At 42.5% G+C, this 15,939-nt stretch overlaps 1 protein-coding gene across 1 annotated transcript in view; it reads right to left on the bottom strand.

The window, feature by feature from the left end:
* LDLRAD4 (low density lipoprotein receptor class A domain containing 4) overlaps nt 1-12,864 on the bottom strand; it is a 284,002-nt gene extending 271,138 nt beyond the window's left edge. Inside the window, exon 1 of the mRNA XM_066561328.1 lies at nt 12,808-12,864. The gene's annotated coding sequence lies outside the window, so the exon portion shown is untranslated. The remainder of the gene's footprint in view (nt 1-12,807) is intronic.
* Nucleotides 12,865-15,939: the final 3,075 nt, after the last annotated feature.

Below are 15,939 nucleotides of genomic sequence, written 5' to 3' on the forward strand. Positions count from 1 at the left end.
GAAGGGAAACTACAACATTCTTTAATGATTTAGAACATCTCAAGGAAATAAAAGTGTTACTTAGTTAAAACACATGCAACAGTTTTCAGATACTCTTAACATGGTCCCTCCCTCCCATCTACAGCTAGAGTTGTGTCAACTTTGCTGGTTTTGGCACTTACGTAGCATCTTTAGAAGTAAGATTCTCTTTTCTCACACTTTTTTTCCTTCCACTTGACCTTTTCTGCACTTCTGCCTAAACAGAAGCAGTTCAAAACATATGAAAAAACACTGAGTTTCGATCTACAGATTTAAGATCTATTTAAAATCTAAATAACAATTTCTAGATTCAAAAGTAATTCTTCAGAAAAGCCTTAGTCCTGTTACTGCACACTGGATTAGAACTCCAGAAGGTTCCTTCTGACCTGAATTATTCTACAATTCTCTTTGTATCATTAGAGGATGAAGCAAAAGTGAGTACAGTTCACCCCTTCAATCTCTACACTCCTCCATGGAATTGTCCTGATTTCACTTTCACCTACTTTTTCAGCTTAGAACTGCTAATGTGCTCACACACACACCAAAAAAAAAAAAAAAAAAAAAAAAAAAAAAAACCAACACCAAGAGACCTCTAGTGTGCAAGAAAGCACATTTTTTTCTGTGCCTTACTTATGATCTGTTTCTCACCTGTATTTAGGACTGGCACTGACTACTGATTATTTTTTCCTTGAAGTTCACTAAGTACGTGTATACCTGTCTGCTACTTTAAACAGCATCTGTCAGGTAAAATTTACCAATCTCAGTAGACAGCCCTATGTTGGCTTCAATCCATTGAATCCACTGAAATCCATGTGAAGCTGCATATAAACTTCCTTGCAAGACATGGATGAAGATCTGCTGGATCTAATTGTACAGTGATCTGAATATACATCTGTATTTTTCCACATTAAATTCACTAGATTGCCTCAACATAGATTAATATAATTGCCATTAACACAAAACATTTTCATCTAAATTTGTATTTCTCCTGTTGTTTTGTCCCCTTCTCAACTTAAGTCTGACTCACAGACAGATTAGAAATTAGATCAAGCTAGAATTTGCAACAAGAGTGATTTGGCCTCTTTGGACTACAAAAAAGACCAAAACAGTGGGATAGAGTGACTGGAAAGTTAAGAAATCAATGACAGACAGTCCCAATTTTACCTCAGTATGAATGTGGAGTTTCTGAAGTTTACAGAGCTGGTCTTCCCAGCACAATTCTTGGAGCTCTGACTTTCTGCAGGGCCATCTGACATTACAAATACATGTATGTGGAATATATGTACGTGGAAGACTCTGAAGCCCTTAGTCCCAAACAAGCACTTCCACACAAGTCGCCCAGTGCAACAATCACTCGGTTTATTGCAGTTTATTGCATGTAGCCGGGTGAAATGTTCACTGTGACAATTCCAGCTCTGCCCACAGCAGGAAGAAATCCTCCCACAGCCAGCCCCATGTGCTAAAATAACACCCTAAAGCAGCAGCAGCATGATTGGATTTCCCCATGCAGCTCAGGTCACCCAGGCCTTGTGTCTGCTCCAGGATTCCCTCGGCCCCCAGCCCTGCCCGGGCTGCTCGGTCAGGGAGGCTGGAGCTGCCTCCCAGAGCGGAATCACTCGGAATCTCACTCGGAATTCAGCACTGCAGCATCCCCAGGCAGATAAACAGATCAAACCCACGGAGCCACAGGCTTCCTGACGTTCTCCAGAGCAGGCAGGCTTTTCTCCTCCTGAGCAGGGAGGTTTTGGTATTAATTTGAGCAGGGAGGAAAGCTGAATTCTGCTCTGCAGAAACATCGAGTCAAATAAATACGTCATTAAGCTAACTAGCTACAGGATTGTCTAGCAGATGGATGACATCTTGGTTGCTAGTGGAACACTTTTCTATAGCCTTGTTTGAGGCAGACACATATGGCTCTCCCAAGCATTGATGCAAGCTCCCAGATGGACTAGATCATTGCTGACACCTTATTATAAATCCTAGAGATGAAAGAAGGGAGCACAATTTTTGAATCACAACACAGGACTCTAAAATATTCAGGCTTCCTAAAAATCAAATTTACAACAGAATATCTTAACTTCTTTATGTTGAAAGAAGCTATTTCTAACCAGGAACAGAAAATAGGGCAAAATGCTGCATCAAGAAAGACTAGAAGAGCCTTGAGGAAGCTTAAAAGACCAGAAGATCCTTAATGGAAATGTATTTCATAGCTACCTATATGGAGTTACAAATATTACAGTTCTAAGGATGCAAAAAAATTATCTGCTGTGCAGCTGTTACTAACATCAAAGAGCTTCCATCTGGAATTTCTTGATTGAGGTGGAAGGGAAAAAGAAAGAAGAGGAAGCCACTTAGACATTACAGATGCATCTCTGAAATGTCGGTACCCTAAAGGACTACCAAGGGGAAAAAAAAGAGTGAGAGAGATGTCTAGATGGCCACAGGAGCAACAGGAGAACTACCAAAACTATGTGGGAGACTGGCAGATAACAGAACCAGCTGCACACAGCATTTGGCTTTTTGTAGCTGTCAGGGATACCTGAGAACATCTCAAGTACACAAGGGTACTACAGTACATCTTACACATCAAGGTCAGAGGCAGGAAAAAATATTCTTTTGACACTTTTACACTGTGAAAAGAGACAATCCTTAGCATCCATAAGAATTTGACTCTTCAACTTACCCAAACAGGAGACTCAAAGTGTGGGGAAGATGACTTGCTACATATTTTCTCTCTAATGTCTGCTATACCATGTACACTAAGAAAGTTACATCTTGAGAATGTTGTAACTCTGCAACAAAACTTTTCCATTTCAAAAGCAAATCAACTTGTTGACTCTGGGAATAGGTCAAGAACTCTGTACAATCATAAAAGAGATTCTTAAGGTGCTAAAATTTATCTGCCTCTACTGCAGTGGCCATAATCCTAATAAGCATGCAAACATCTTGGAACAATGAGCTAAATGTGGGACAGATAATATAGCACAACAGTGCCTCTTGTTTTTTCAGACACACAAGTGTACTTTCAGTGTCTTCAACCATAAAAGAATTCCAATGTATTGAATTCAGAGTGGCTCTCGAGTTTTCCTTCACAGCTTTTATGTGGCAGTTATCGTCTTGACCAACTGAAAGTTCAGAAGATTTTTTTTTACAGAGGGAATACAATAATGCTTGAATTATCTCATAAAATATAATATTTAATTAAAAAATAAAAAGAGAGAGAGAGACTCAAGAGAAATGTCCAGGAAAAGTCTTGATTTTGTAAGAGTCACTTACAAAAGAATGTCCAGCTATGCACACTGCACCTGCAACTACTTCAACTGGACAGTTCCTCTTCTCTGTAGCACAGCTCCTTCTGGGAGGCAAGTTCAGCTCCCTTCTTTCTCAGATCCCTGAAGAATATATGCTTCACTACTCATTTTAATATTTTGGAATATAGAAGCTTCAGGATATTCTTTCCTGTATGTAAGTCTTCCTATGCAAAACACAGGAAACTGCAACTTGCAAACCTCTGTGGTAAAGGCTGACATGAAAAGGGGGAAATTAAAGACTTTAGGCAACAGAGGTTTGGGTTCTCCTGAGGTACTCTATTAGATGAATTCAGATTGAAAAGAAAGGGGAAGAGAGATATTAATTGGCACCCACAAAAGCATGATAAAACACAGCTCCAACTAGAACCAGACAGTTTCTGGGCTCTCAAAGCAGACAAACCCCATAAAACTCCAAATTTCCCACCAGCTGAAGGCTTCAGTTTTAAAACTGTCAAATAGAACTTTTTTTTTCTTAGTTTTAACATTTAAAAGACTGACAGCTTCAAAAGACAGATACAGAGGATTACTGCAGGTCCCCAAATATGAGGCAAATCCATGAGAGATTTCTTCAGCCCCTGACTTTGCAGCAGACTTCTCTTGCAGGCTGTCCAATGAAACCACATGTTCCTAGAAACACAGCACCCCTGGTCACAAGGTGGAATCCTTGGCAGTTTGTCTCTATGACAAGGTCCATGAAAACACCAGGCTTCTGGCCAAAACAAGCTTACCAGGAATCAGAGAGAGGCTCTATCTTATTTTGATTTGGGTCAAAATCTGTCAGGTCTAAAATATTTGCAGTGAAACTTAGCAGTTTCAATGAACTGCCACTTTCTGTGTAAATTACATCCACTTGAAAGTTTGCAACTAGGCCCATTTAAGATATCTCTAAATGGTAGCAGCATCATGAAAACTGATCAATAACAAGCAACACGGAGGATAGTTGAGATAAATGGAGTAGTATAAAACACTGAAGTTACAGCATGGTAAACATCTGTGTCAAGAGCCTCTCAGTCATACACAGATAGATCAGTGTAATTTAACTTACATTCTGAATTATGATCTCCACCAGATGAGAACATTAAATGACCTTTGATGGATTCAAGTTAAATAGATAAGGCTATTCTCTCTTCAACAGAGCACTCACACACAAGTTTAACATACTCTAACATACACACCCTGACTTGACACTTCAAGTGATTTGCTCTGGTGTCTCCATGTAGACATGATTAAAGGCTTTCATCTCCAATTGCTAACAATACCCAGGGGAGAACAGGGAATGGGAAAAGGCAGAGTCTGTTACTGGTTACATATTCAACTGAAGAGAGAACTCAACATCTCAGAAGACACATCCAGAATACCTTGCACACCTAACTCCCACTCTGCAAACTAAAGACATCCTCTTATTCCTCTCCATACTACTTTTAATTCCTTTTGCTTTGCTCTGCTTTTAGGTAATTTGAAACAAAATTATGAATCATTATTCAAATGCTTTTTTAACTCATTACTGTGCATTATCAGCAATAATATATTAGCACTGTGACACTTCTTTCTTGAAATTTACTTATTTGCCCATCCACTCGCTACGAGAAAAAGGAGACCAGGCTACATAGGTTGTAGGAGCTTTCTGCTGTAGAAACTTTACATTATTCCAGCTGTTTTCTTCAAAAGGCTGTAAAGATCATTAGAACAGAACACTGATTTTCACCTACATCTGCAAGTTACAATCATCATCTGTGTAGCCACTGCAGGTGACTTCTTGCAACTGAAGAAAGCTTTGTCTCCCTAAGCCTTGGTAAATGAATCTCTACAGTAAAAAGTTAGACTACTGTTGTTACCAACCTAATACGGCTCTGTAAGAATAAAAATATTTGTAAAATGCTTTGATGAGAAAGTTTTGCCATAAGGTGCTAAGTAGAACAGGTCAGATAAAGCACACATTTGACAAACACTGGCAGTATTTCTGTTCATCAACAGATGGTTGCTTTTAAAAAAAAAATTATTATTGTAAGCTATGTGAAAGTAGCCACCAAACAGTACCTGTATTCAACATTATCCAAGCTGCTTTAATTGGCCAGATGGATCACATGCTAGAGGCTTCCCAATTAAACAAGGATAACTCATACTTTAAGATATTCTAAGTGAAAATAGGTTATTTGCAACAAGCTAATCTCAAATGTGCTGTTTCTAAAAGCCTGCTAGAAAGGTTATTACAACAGCAAGAGGAACATGAGAGGGTCACAAAACCCAAAAACATCTGTGTTGGAAATATCCACAGAGCTCTCTTCTACCTCACTCACTTCTAATACTTATATAAGTTTGATGAGGACTTATAGTCAACACAAACCTTTGGTAAAACAAAACATCTACACATGAACTGCACTGGTCAACAGATGCCATTAGTCAGCCCAAGTCTAACTTTTATATGACAGGTGCAATCTCTAATTTAGGAGTACTGAACCTTATCTGCATGCATTTCTACAAAGATTCAATTTAATTTTGCTTAGCACTAGTTAAGGAAAACCTACAAAACCAGTCATCCATTGAGGTGAAATTGTAAGGGAAGAACACACACCAATGTGGTATCTCACCAAAGGCGCCAGTTCCACAGCTATGGAGGTTAGGTTGGGTTATTTATATGCGTTCCTTACATTTTCTCTCCCACATCTTCTGCTGTGCTCCTCAACTCTGACCCATGGGGCAGAAGCCAGAGAACTCACTTCTGTCTTTTGAAAATCCCAAGCAATCAAGGCAGACATTCAGCTGACATTCTGTACAGCACAGGCCCAAAGAGGCTCTATGGATTAGCATCACTTCACTCAGTACCAGGGCTGAGCAGAAGCAGAAAGTGAAGCAACACCAACAGTTGAATAAATACTGTTACATCTAGGCAATTACATATACTAAGTACATCCCAACTAGATGCAGGACTAACAGATTCATATTAATTCTTGCTTCATGTGTCATTAACACCTAATGGAATGTTTAGAGGTGTTTACAAGTCCAGAGTAATAATGGATCACTTTTAATTAATGCACAGGAAAATTTTTTTAAATGAAAGTCTCAGTGGAAGAAGGCAGCTGTTAAAGAGATTGCTTCATATCTCAGTCACAGACTGCCCCCTCCTTTCCCTCTATAAAATGGAGAACAAGCAGGTTACAGGTGTGAGAAACCAAAATAATAGGCTCAGCCACACAACACAAAGAGGCAATTAAGAAAGTGTCACACATTTTCTCTCCTATAATTCTTTGAAAAGTTGAAGAGTGGAACTTGTGTTTAAAAAGCAGAGTAGTGTACTGTTTGAAGATGCTTCAAGCACTGGTGCTGAAAATTGAAGACAAAACACAGTACCCTTGTAATGGCATATGCTAGATAATATGAGTCAACGCTCAACACTTATTTTAGAACTCTAAGTATATTTCAGAGTTTATCCAGAAGAAAACACTATTTTCCAGTCTCTTCTCAATATGAGAGAGATTCTAGATCTTGTTTTATTAAGCATTAACATTTGTTTTAACAGAAACCCTAAGAGAATTCTGTACTGTCCTCTAAAATCACAACTTAAATACACTCAGTGGGTCCAAGGTTATGACAGAATTGTTCAGACCTCAAGGTATTTCTCAACACAAACATGCAAAAAAAAGCACATCTTCCCCAAAGGTCAGTACATCTTTTACAATTTCAGAACATAGAATCTAAATGAAATACTGAGTTTAAAAATAATTGAAACCTCCAAAGTCATCTTTTCTAGGCAATACAAATTGTCTATCACAGCTACTTTTTTTCAGAAGCAGATTTATTACTAGTTTTTAACAAAAAGGGTACCAGGGTGGTTAGCACAGAAGAAATCAAGAACACCAGCAGATGGAAAGACAAGGACATTCCAACAGACACTTCATCAACCTGCTCCATTCTTACATGCAGCATTTCAGCACTGTATTTCTCTAGGCAGTACTGTCCTCCCTTTTAGAACTAATCCTAAACACGTGCTAGATTCAAAACGTGGGTACAATGTCCAACACTCTTTTTGTTTTCCCTGTCCTATAGACAGCCAGGAGTCAATGTCAACACAGAGAAAACTTTGCAGAGATCCCCACACAACTGGCAAAATACTTTTATCCACTGCAATTAGCATTGAAGTCCAATAACTTAATTTCTCATCTCACTGTATTGAAACCAAACAAAATGAAACAGGAGCATGTGGATTTCGATTTAGTCCTACCCAACCATACTCATCAGGTAGGTGCCACTATTCTAGTGAGTAGAAGTCCTCTAAAGAGGAACAGTTCTCCAAAATGGTGAAATACACAACTGAAACCTGTACTGAAAAGCAGGTAACAAGCATACATATTTCCAAATTCAGCCATGTACAAAAAATACTCCAATTAGAATTATTTTGGATTAAAAAATTATTTTCAGTCATGCCTACCAACCAAATGTCTATTTATAAATTTGTCTATAGAGGAGGAATACTTTTTTGGGTAGGTAAGGGAGACACTAATGCCTGGGAAAAAATGCTGAACATTTTCACACTTTAATGTGAAATTTAAATGTCTGAAATAATGTTCAATTCAGAATATAGCTAAGTTTGCTCAGCCAACCTTTAAGACTAAATATCTGATTCAACACAAACCAATATATTCTGGTTTTAATGCCACTCTTATGGAAAAATACCTCATCTGGTGAATGACTGATTCTTTTAACAGTTACCTAGCCATCAGAGAATCTATTACACCTGCAATTCCATTTAACATGCAGCAAATCCTAAGCTCAGAGAATCAGGCAGAGCCTCCACCACAGGTTTACACTCAGCAGAGGTGCCCAGCAGCAGTAATTTATCTATCCCTGCCACAACAGCTTTTCTGTGTGGATCTGGCAATCACTGACTTTCATCGTCCCCCAAATTGTCAAAACCCACATTTTCAAATGCTTTTCAGTTTTAGCAGATAATAAAACATAAAATCACTATCATATCCATCCTCTTTTGGTGCTCTCCTCAAAAAACTAACCCCCCTAACTCATAAACTGCTCTCCTAACAAAACTGTACTTCTATGAGAACACAGCTCTCCCAATTTGAAGGATCCAGACTCCTGCTCCCAGCAAGTTTTCAAAATCCTGTGGTAAGGACTTTGATCAGTTTCTCTGCAAAATGCAGACATTAAAAATAAATTATGGGTGTGTATGTGTCGCCTTCCCAGCCCTCTCCCCACCGCATGCACTTCCACCCCCAGCTCCTTTGCTGGTTTTCATGCAGATTTGTGCCAGACATTCTGCATCCTCATTAAGTGGTGTCTGGCAACCTGCCTAAGCTTTAGTGGGTTCTGGGAATGCCAATATATTAACCAGAGGACTTTTTGCCTACCCTGGAGGGATTTTTTTTCTAGAAAAGTCAACCACTTGGCACTAAGAAAACTTACTTCAAATCTAGGAAAGCTCTCCATTGGCAATAAGAAGAAAAAATGCATTTACATTCCTCTTAATTTCTGTCTCCTACCTGAAAGAAAAGCTTGATGTAGAGCAAGATTATTCAAACACAGTTTAAAAGGTCGGTGTGTTCTCTGTAGTAGGGTTTTAGAGAAAAGAACAACAGATACGAGCAACACAGACACAGCACAACATCATGAAAATTACTCATTTTCAGTCCCTTGTCTCCTGTGAGCAAAATAATCTTAATCAGGAAGATTAAATTTACCAATTATTATGCTGAGTGATAATGAATGGTGATATTGGTGCTTGAAAATTTCCATTGCTTAACTAAACAATAAGAAAAAGCATTTAGTAAAATGCATCTACACTTAGCATACTGCAAATATGCTAAATCAAAGCATGCACAACAGAAATCCATATATTAAATAAATACAGATGATGAATACCAACACATTCTGCCAGCATGAAATACAGGACACACTGTAATGTCATGCTCCTATTCACCTGCAAGCATTCTTTCTACTGCTGTCCCCTTAGAGTTACTATTATTCAACTGACAGTCTCAGAACTAAGCAAATAAAACTCTCAGAGAGGAAAAAAAAATCACATTTCTTTTATAAATATGAGGTTCAAAAGAACACAATGGAAAAAAAAGAAAGGCCCATGGCTTTCCTTCACTTGAATATTCTGCCCATGCAGCACACAGAGAATTTTAAAGTACACTGGACAAATGTGTCATTTCAAGATCATTTCTTCAGGCTTGTGTACCCAGAGAACCCAATTCCTTTCAATAAGTTAGTCAAGTAATCTGCTACCATATAGATATCGCTACCCATTATTATTGTTTCTTCAAACTGACATCTACTTCAAACTCATCATCTTTCTTTGTGCAAAAAATTGCCAACTTCCTGACATCAGCTCCAAAACACCACAGTCCCTTTATAATGGCCAATTAGAACCAGAGATTCAGCAAGAATCAATTAAAATCAATTCCATTTAAGTGTTTTAGTGTACTAAGATTATGTTTGGTGTGAAAGAAATTTTTAGCTATCTAGGCTGCCTTTGCTTAGATATCAACCTTCTAGGCAAGACAGCTATTCTTAAAAATAGCTGTCAACTGAGAAAAGAAAATGTATATGCATGAATCATTTCACTACAGGGTTGGATTCCCAGCAACTGATGCACCACTGTTCTGGCACCAGTGCCTTGAACGAGCAGCTGATACTAGATTGGTGCCATTGAAGAATTTCACGGTTACCACAGAACCAATCTGCAGAAAAATTCATCTCCAAACTCCTAGAAGTATTTGCATTCTGTAACTGGCAATGCACTTGCAGGGAGCTGTTTTGAACCATGAAAAACCAGACAGGAAAAAAAAAAAAACACTTTTCCAAGACCACTCACAAGTTAAACGCAATAACCTAGACTCCTGATGCAAGAGTTGTTGGACAGGCAGGCACTTTTTAGCACTTCATTTCTCTTAGAGACTGTGCTAAGTTAAAATACTTTTTAAGGTATTTCTCTATTATTTCAATAATTATTTACTTTTTTCTGTCACATCATATTCACATTTGGAATGTATTCTAAATTATTTCAGACAGTGTCATTGACATAAAACTAGTTTTTGGTGGAAAAGCAGCACTAGACAGAGTACTGCAGGGCAGCTGAAAAAGAACTAAATTTTGGTCAAGATAATCAGAGAGAAAACTTTCAATCCCCTCTTCCCCACAAGCCTCTCTTGCAACAATGCTCCTTCAATGCAGGGGAAACCAACAATTCCTCATTTCAAGTTCCACTTTAATGTTCTGTGCAGAGAAAACAGGATTTTATCTACTTAAAAATAACAAAAGGTGAGGTTAGTTCTAAATTCCTAGGTTAAGCTACTGCCCAATGGCTGTAATCTTACCACATTTAATACAACTGTGCCTCAATCTTGAATCTCAACTTCCTTCTACTTGCATAAGTTTTCTTGTAATAAGTCTAAGGTGCTGAAGATTAAAAACTGCATCAGTCAAATGCTGCCTAGTGCCTGTAATGTTTCAGTTAACAAAAACCAATGATCTGAAATATTGTGTCTCACACTGTTAACTCATTCTATGTTACACACTGCTCATCATTTAGGCCCACTCTGGCTTCTGAATTTACTAGAGAACATTAATATGCCTTATGTGTGTGCAACAATGATCTTCACATACCTGAGCTGCAACTAACTGTGCTGGTATAAACACTGATTATACAAAAAGATGTGTTTCTACTTCTATAGGTAACTGTAGAGAGTTGACACATTCCAGTTTGAGTCTTCCTCATGCTGGTCACTTTGTGTGTCACAGTAACTTAATACCTGGTGCTAAACCTCCAGTACAGATATAGATGTTCAGATTATCATCTCTTTCTCAGCTAATATAGACAAGTGGATGTTGATTAGGTTGCTTCCCACCAGTGAGTTTCTGCACTGGTTTTCCAGCAAAATTTCCCCTTCCATTTACAGCCACTAAGCCATAATATTTATACATTCATTAGTGGAATCAAATACGTGTGCACCGTGCACAGTATTTTAATTCTACTCAAGGATGTATCGTATGTTAGAAAGCTCTAGATCATTGCAAAGAATAGGTTTCCCAAAACATTTTCCTAGCAATGAAACTGGAAAGCAGAATTGAAGTTCTGTCTAACCAACATACCCAGGTGTTGAAGGAGCAGCAAGAACACTGCCCCTGCTTAGGCAGCATTTATGTTCTTACCTCATCTATGACTACTGGTAATTGTCCCTCGGGCTTTCTTACTGGTGAAAACTCTCTCTTCCTTTTGGCCAGCTTCAGATTTATAATGCTGGAGACACTTCACTCCTCATGCTACGTGATGCACCTTTCCAGTCCACAAATATTTTAATGCAGGATGTTTTTGGTTTGGAAGCTCAGGCAAATCTCTTAAAGAAGCCTTCCATCCTGACTAGAAGATGTCTGTGGTTCTAGATGAAGAAACTTTTATAACACCAAACAGTATTTTTAACACCACATAAAATTATTCACCTAATTTTGCTCTCCTGCACAACCACCATTTGCTATTCAGAAAAGGTTCTGAATCCCACTAAAACCTGTACCAGTCTAGGTGTTAAGATCACCCAAGAAAACAGAAGTTACTTTTCATTTTGCCTGCTTCCTGTTTGTTCTTTACCAAAACTTAAACCTACACACAACGGTGTGTTTGCCTGTTCAGCAAGCACCGAACCATAGCCTACACATAACCACCAACCCACCTACATGATAGGAAACCTGGCACACCATTCAGAAATTCGGGATGCACATATTCACTGCAAACAACGCAGGCAGGCATCTGATACAGCCAGGCAAACCTAGACTTCTGCTAATAAACTTTTCTCTAAGAAGAAAAAGGCACTCCATCAAATATAGGTCACTGGTGCGTGAGCCCGGCAGCCGCACCGCCGCTTTGCCTTCCTGCCAAAGTTGCCCGCCCGGCGCTGGGCGCGCACCGCGGCCGGGCATCCCCGGGAGGGTCACCCCGCGGGGCCGGGCATGTCCCGGCAGCCGGGCTGTGACACCAGCCCTGACCGCACGGAGCTGCGGTGCTCACCCGGGAGCAGCCGGGGAGGACGTGCCGCGCACTCCGCGCTCCCCAGCGCCCTGCCCGCCGCCGCGGCTCCGCAGCCCCGCTCGCCGCCGCCTCTCCCGCGGAGCCCCGGGGCTCTCCCGTCCGCGCTGCCGCCCCGGCTGCTTCCCGGGCCAGCCGGGGCAGGACGGCAGCGGGGCTCCCCGGAGCCTCAGCCGGCCCCCGCTACCAGCGGTACCTGTCACGCTGCCCTCGCCCGCCGGCACCCCCACCTGCCCCAGGTGCCGCGGAGGGACGCGCTCAGCGCGGCCCCGGCAGCGCCTCCGCCGAGGCAGGCAGGGTGGGCGAGCGCCGCCGGAGCCCCACGGCAGCCGCCGCCGCCTCGTCCCCCGCACGCTCAGAGACCTTCAAGTCGGGCCTGCCGCACTTTCTCGGGCACTTTGTGGCGCGGCGCCCCCCGGCCCCGCCGCCGCGGGCAGCACTCACCTCCCGCCGGCCCCCGCCGCTCGCCCCCGCGCCGCGCCGGCCTCCTCCGGAGCGCCTCGCCTCCTCCCCCTGCCTGTCTCCGGCAGCCGCTCGCCCTGCGCTGAGGCTGTGCCTGCCTCCAACTCATCCCCAGCCTCTCCTCCTCCTCCTCCTCCCCCCGCCCTGCCCGCCCCGCTGGCTGCCGCCTGTCTGCAGCGAGTCTGGCTCCGGCGGGCGGGCGCGGGGGCCGCCGGCGGGGGGGCGGGCGGAGCGGGGGAGGGGAGGCGGCGCTGCCGCCCGGCCCCGCAGCCCACACTGACACCTGCCGGGTGGATGTGCGCGGCTCCCGCTCCGCGGGACCGGCCCCCGACAGCCCCCGAAATGCCGCCCGGGACTCGCCTTCGAGGAGAGAAACCTAAGGAGGTTCAACAAGGGCAAGTGCAGGTTCCTGCGCCTGGGGAGTGGGGAGGAACAGCCCCAAGGGCCAGCACAGGTTGGGGCTTACCTTCTAGAGGGCAGCACTGTGGAGAAGGACCTGAGAGTCGTAGTGGATGACAAGAGCCGGCAGTGCCCTTGCAGCTAAGAGAGCCAATGGGATCCTGGAGTGCGTCGGGGAAAGTGTGGCCTGCAAGCTGAGGGAGGTGATCCTTCCCCACTGCTTGGCCCTAGTGAGGCCACATCTGGAGTGCTGTGTCCAGTTCTGGGCTGCTCAGTACAGGAAAGACAAGGAGCTACTGCAGAGGGTCCAGCCAAGGCCACAGAGACCGAGCATCTCTCTTACGAGGAGAGGCTGAGGGAGCTGGGCCTGTTCAGTCTAGAGAAGAGAAGACTGAGAGGAGATCTCATTAATGGAGGTCAATATCTCAAAGGCAGGTACCAAGAACACGGTACCGGACTCTTTTCACTGGTGCCCAGCACCAGGACAAGGAGTGATGGCCATAACCTAAAAAATAAGATTCACTTCAACGTGAGAAAGAACTTGACCTTGAGGGTGGCAGAGCGCTGGAACAGGCTGCCCAGGGAAGTCATAGAATCTCCCTCTGGAGACATTCAAACCCCACCTGGATGTGTTCCTGTGTCACCTGCTCTAGGTGACCCTGCCTTGGCAGGGGGTTAGACTGGGTGATCTCCAGAGCTCCCTTCCAGCCCTAAGGATTCTGTGAGCTGCTCCATTAGTGTGGGAATGGCTCTGCTCACAGACTTGTGGCAGCCCCAGGATCCATGGGGCAGCCCCAGCACACACCCACCAGCCCTCAGGCAGCACCTTGTAAAGGTCAGGACAGGCACAGGGTGCGGGAAACAAAAAAAAAGTACGTTTTGTCCCGTGCAGAATGAGAAATTTTTTATCCAAAAATGTTGCAAGACAGGAAAACCCAGTTCACGTCACAACCCAGCAGGCACAAACCCAAGGCAGCTTCTGCCTTGCCTGTGTTCACTTGCAGGTGCTGTCCATTCCAGGCTCAGTAGTGCAGTCCCACACATAACATTCACTAGCCCTTGGCCTCCCCCTATCCTTGTTAATATCCTTTGGGATGCAGGCCTGTGGTATGGATTATCTTGTAAAAATCCCACCTTAATCTCAACTACGCCCAAACCACTTGGGTACAACCAAAGTTGCTATTACATGTTTAAATGCATGCCATTCTCATAGAAATAAAGAAATCCCTGTTTCTGGGAGCACCAGAACAGGTCACCCAGAGAGGTTGTGAAGTCTCTCTCACTGGAGATAGTCACAAACCATCTGGACACAATCCTGTGCTGTGTGCTCTGGGATGACCCTGCTTGAACAGGGAGGCTGGAACAGATGACCCACTGTAATCCCTTCCAAACTTGCCCATTCTGTGATTTCTGTTAATTTAGAGAATCAAAGAGAGAATTAGAGAATTTAGAGCCTCCGTTCACATTCCCATCCACAATGTACTCTGAAGACTTCTCCTCTCCCAGTTATACACGTAAGCCTAAGAATGAAGAGGATAAATAGTAGGGTTGAGGTAACATAAAGAAGTGTAAAGGTTGCTGACTTTAAGCACGCGCACGCTTGATTCAAATGTGCTTGTTTCACTTTTTGCCTCACCTCTCCCAAACTGCAGGTTGGAAGAAAGATGTAAATCTGCTTGAAGGAGCCAGGAATCTGCCAACCCAGAACCCAGAGCACCAAGCTATGAAGATTGTGGAGGTGATGTCCTCAAATATCCTTGGTGCTGTGGGTCACCATATGACTGGAAAAGGGGAAATTACCAGATTACTTCCAAAACAGAGAAACAGTCAGAACAGCAGTGAAAGATTATTTTAGCAAATATAGTTTGGATTAAGCCACAAGGAGCCAAAGAAACATCAAACACTACAGAAAGGAAGAGCTTCCAGTAATATAGATAATTGTCTATATTACATAATTGGGGCTATTTGTCCTGCAAGTTGCAAAAATCATCAAGACGTCACAGGGTTAATCCATAACTTGGTATTTATAATTCATTTATTTATAATATAAACAAATTGGAAGAAATTTGATATAAAGTTTGCTCTGTAGCTAGCCACCAAAACTCAAGTGCTCCATTTCCAAAAGTGCCCTTTTAATCTGTATCCACTTCATAACAAATTAGTCTGACACACTTCAGCTGTATTCTCTTCAATGACTTCTCAAGGAATACCAGTCATTCACTTCCATCAAGAGAGTAGAGAGTCCTCCCATGTGCAGAGGAGTATCCTAACCCATAGAAAACCTTGTAAAGCATAACAAAATCACCTACCAAGTAACAAATTATTCCTCTACAATACCTTTTGAGTGAAAAGATTTGCCTAGCAGCAATTTGGGATATTTTGGGCACATAGGAGGAGGAGGACAGCAAAATCTGATGAAAATGCATAGACATGCTCAGAAGGCATTGTGATGGATGCACGTCTGGAAAGTGAAATGCCAAGAACACTCTATGCTGCTGACACTCTTGCTCCTATCCAAGATGTCTCTGGAAGAGAGAACCTGCAGCCCAACACACTGGCACCTGCCAGGGGACAACATTTCCTCAGGTATACAAACTCCTTCACCTTTTCATTACCAAAATTTCCATTTAAAGCTCTGTTCAGTGTCTTGCTCCACTTAAACGTGTCTGAAGAATGTCAATATTTCTGAAGCTTAGAGAGACAGTTAAAGGGGAG

The sequence above is a fragment of the Molothrus aeneus genome, chromosome 1 (assembly GCF_037042795.1).
Source record: "Molothrus aeneus isolate 106 chromosome 1, BPBGC_Maene_1.0, whole genome shotgun sequence".
In the NCBI taxonomy this organism is placed as follows: Eukaryota; Metazoa; Chordata; class Aves; order Passeriformes; family Icteridae; genus Molothrus; species Molothrus aeneus.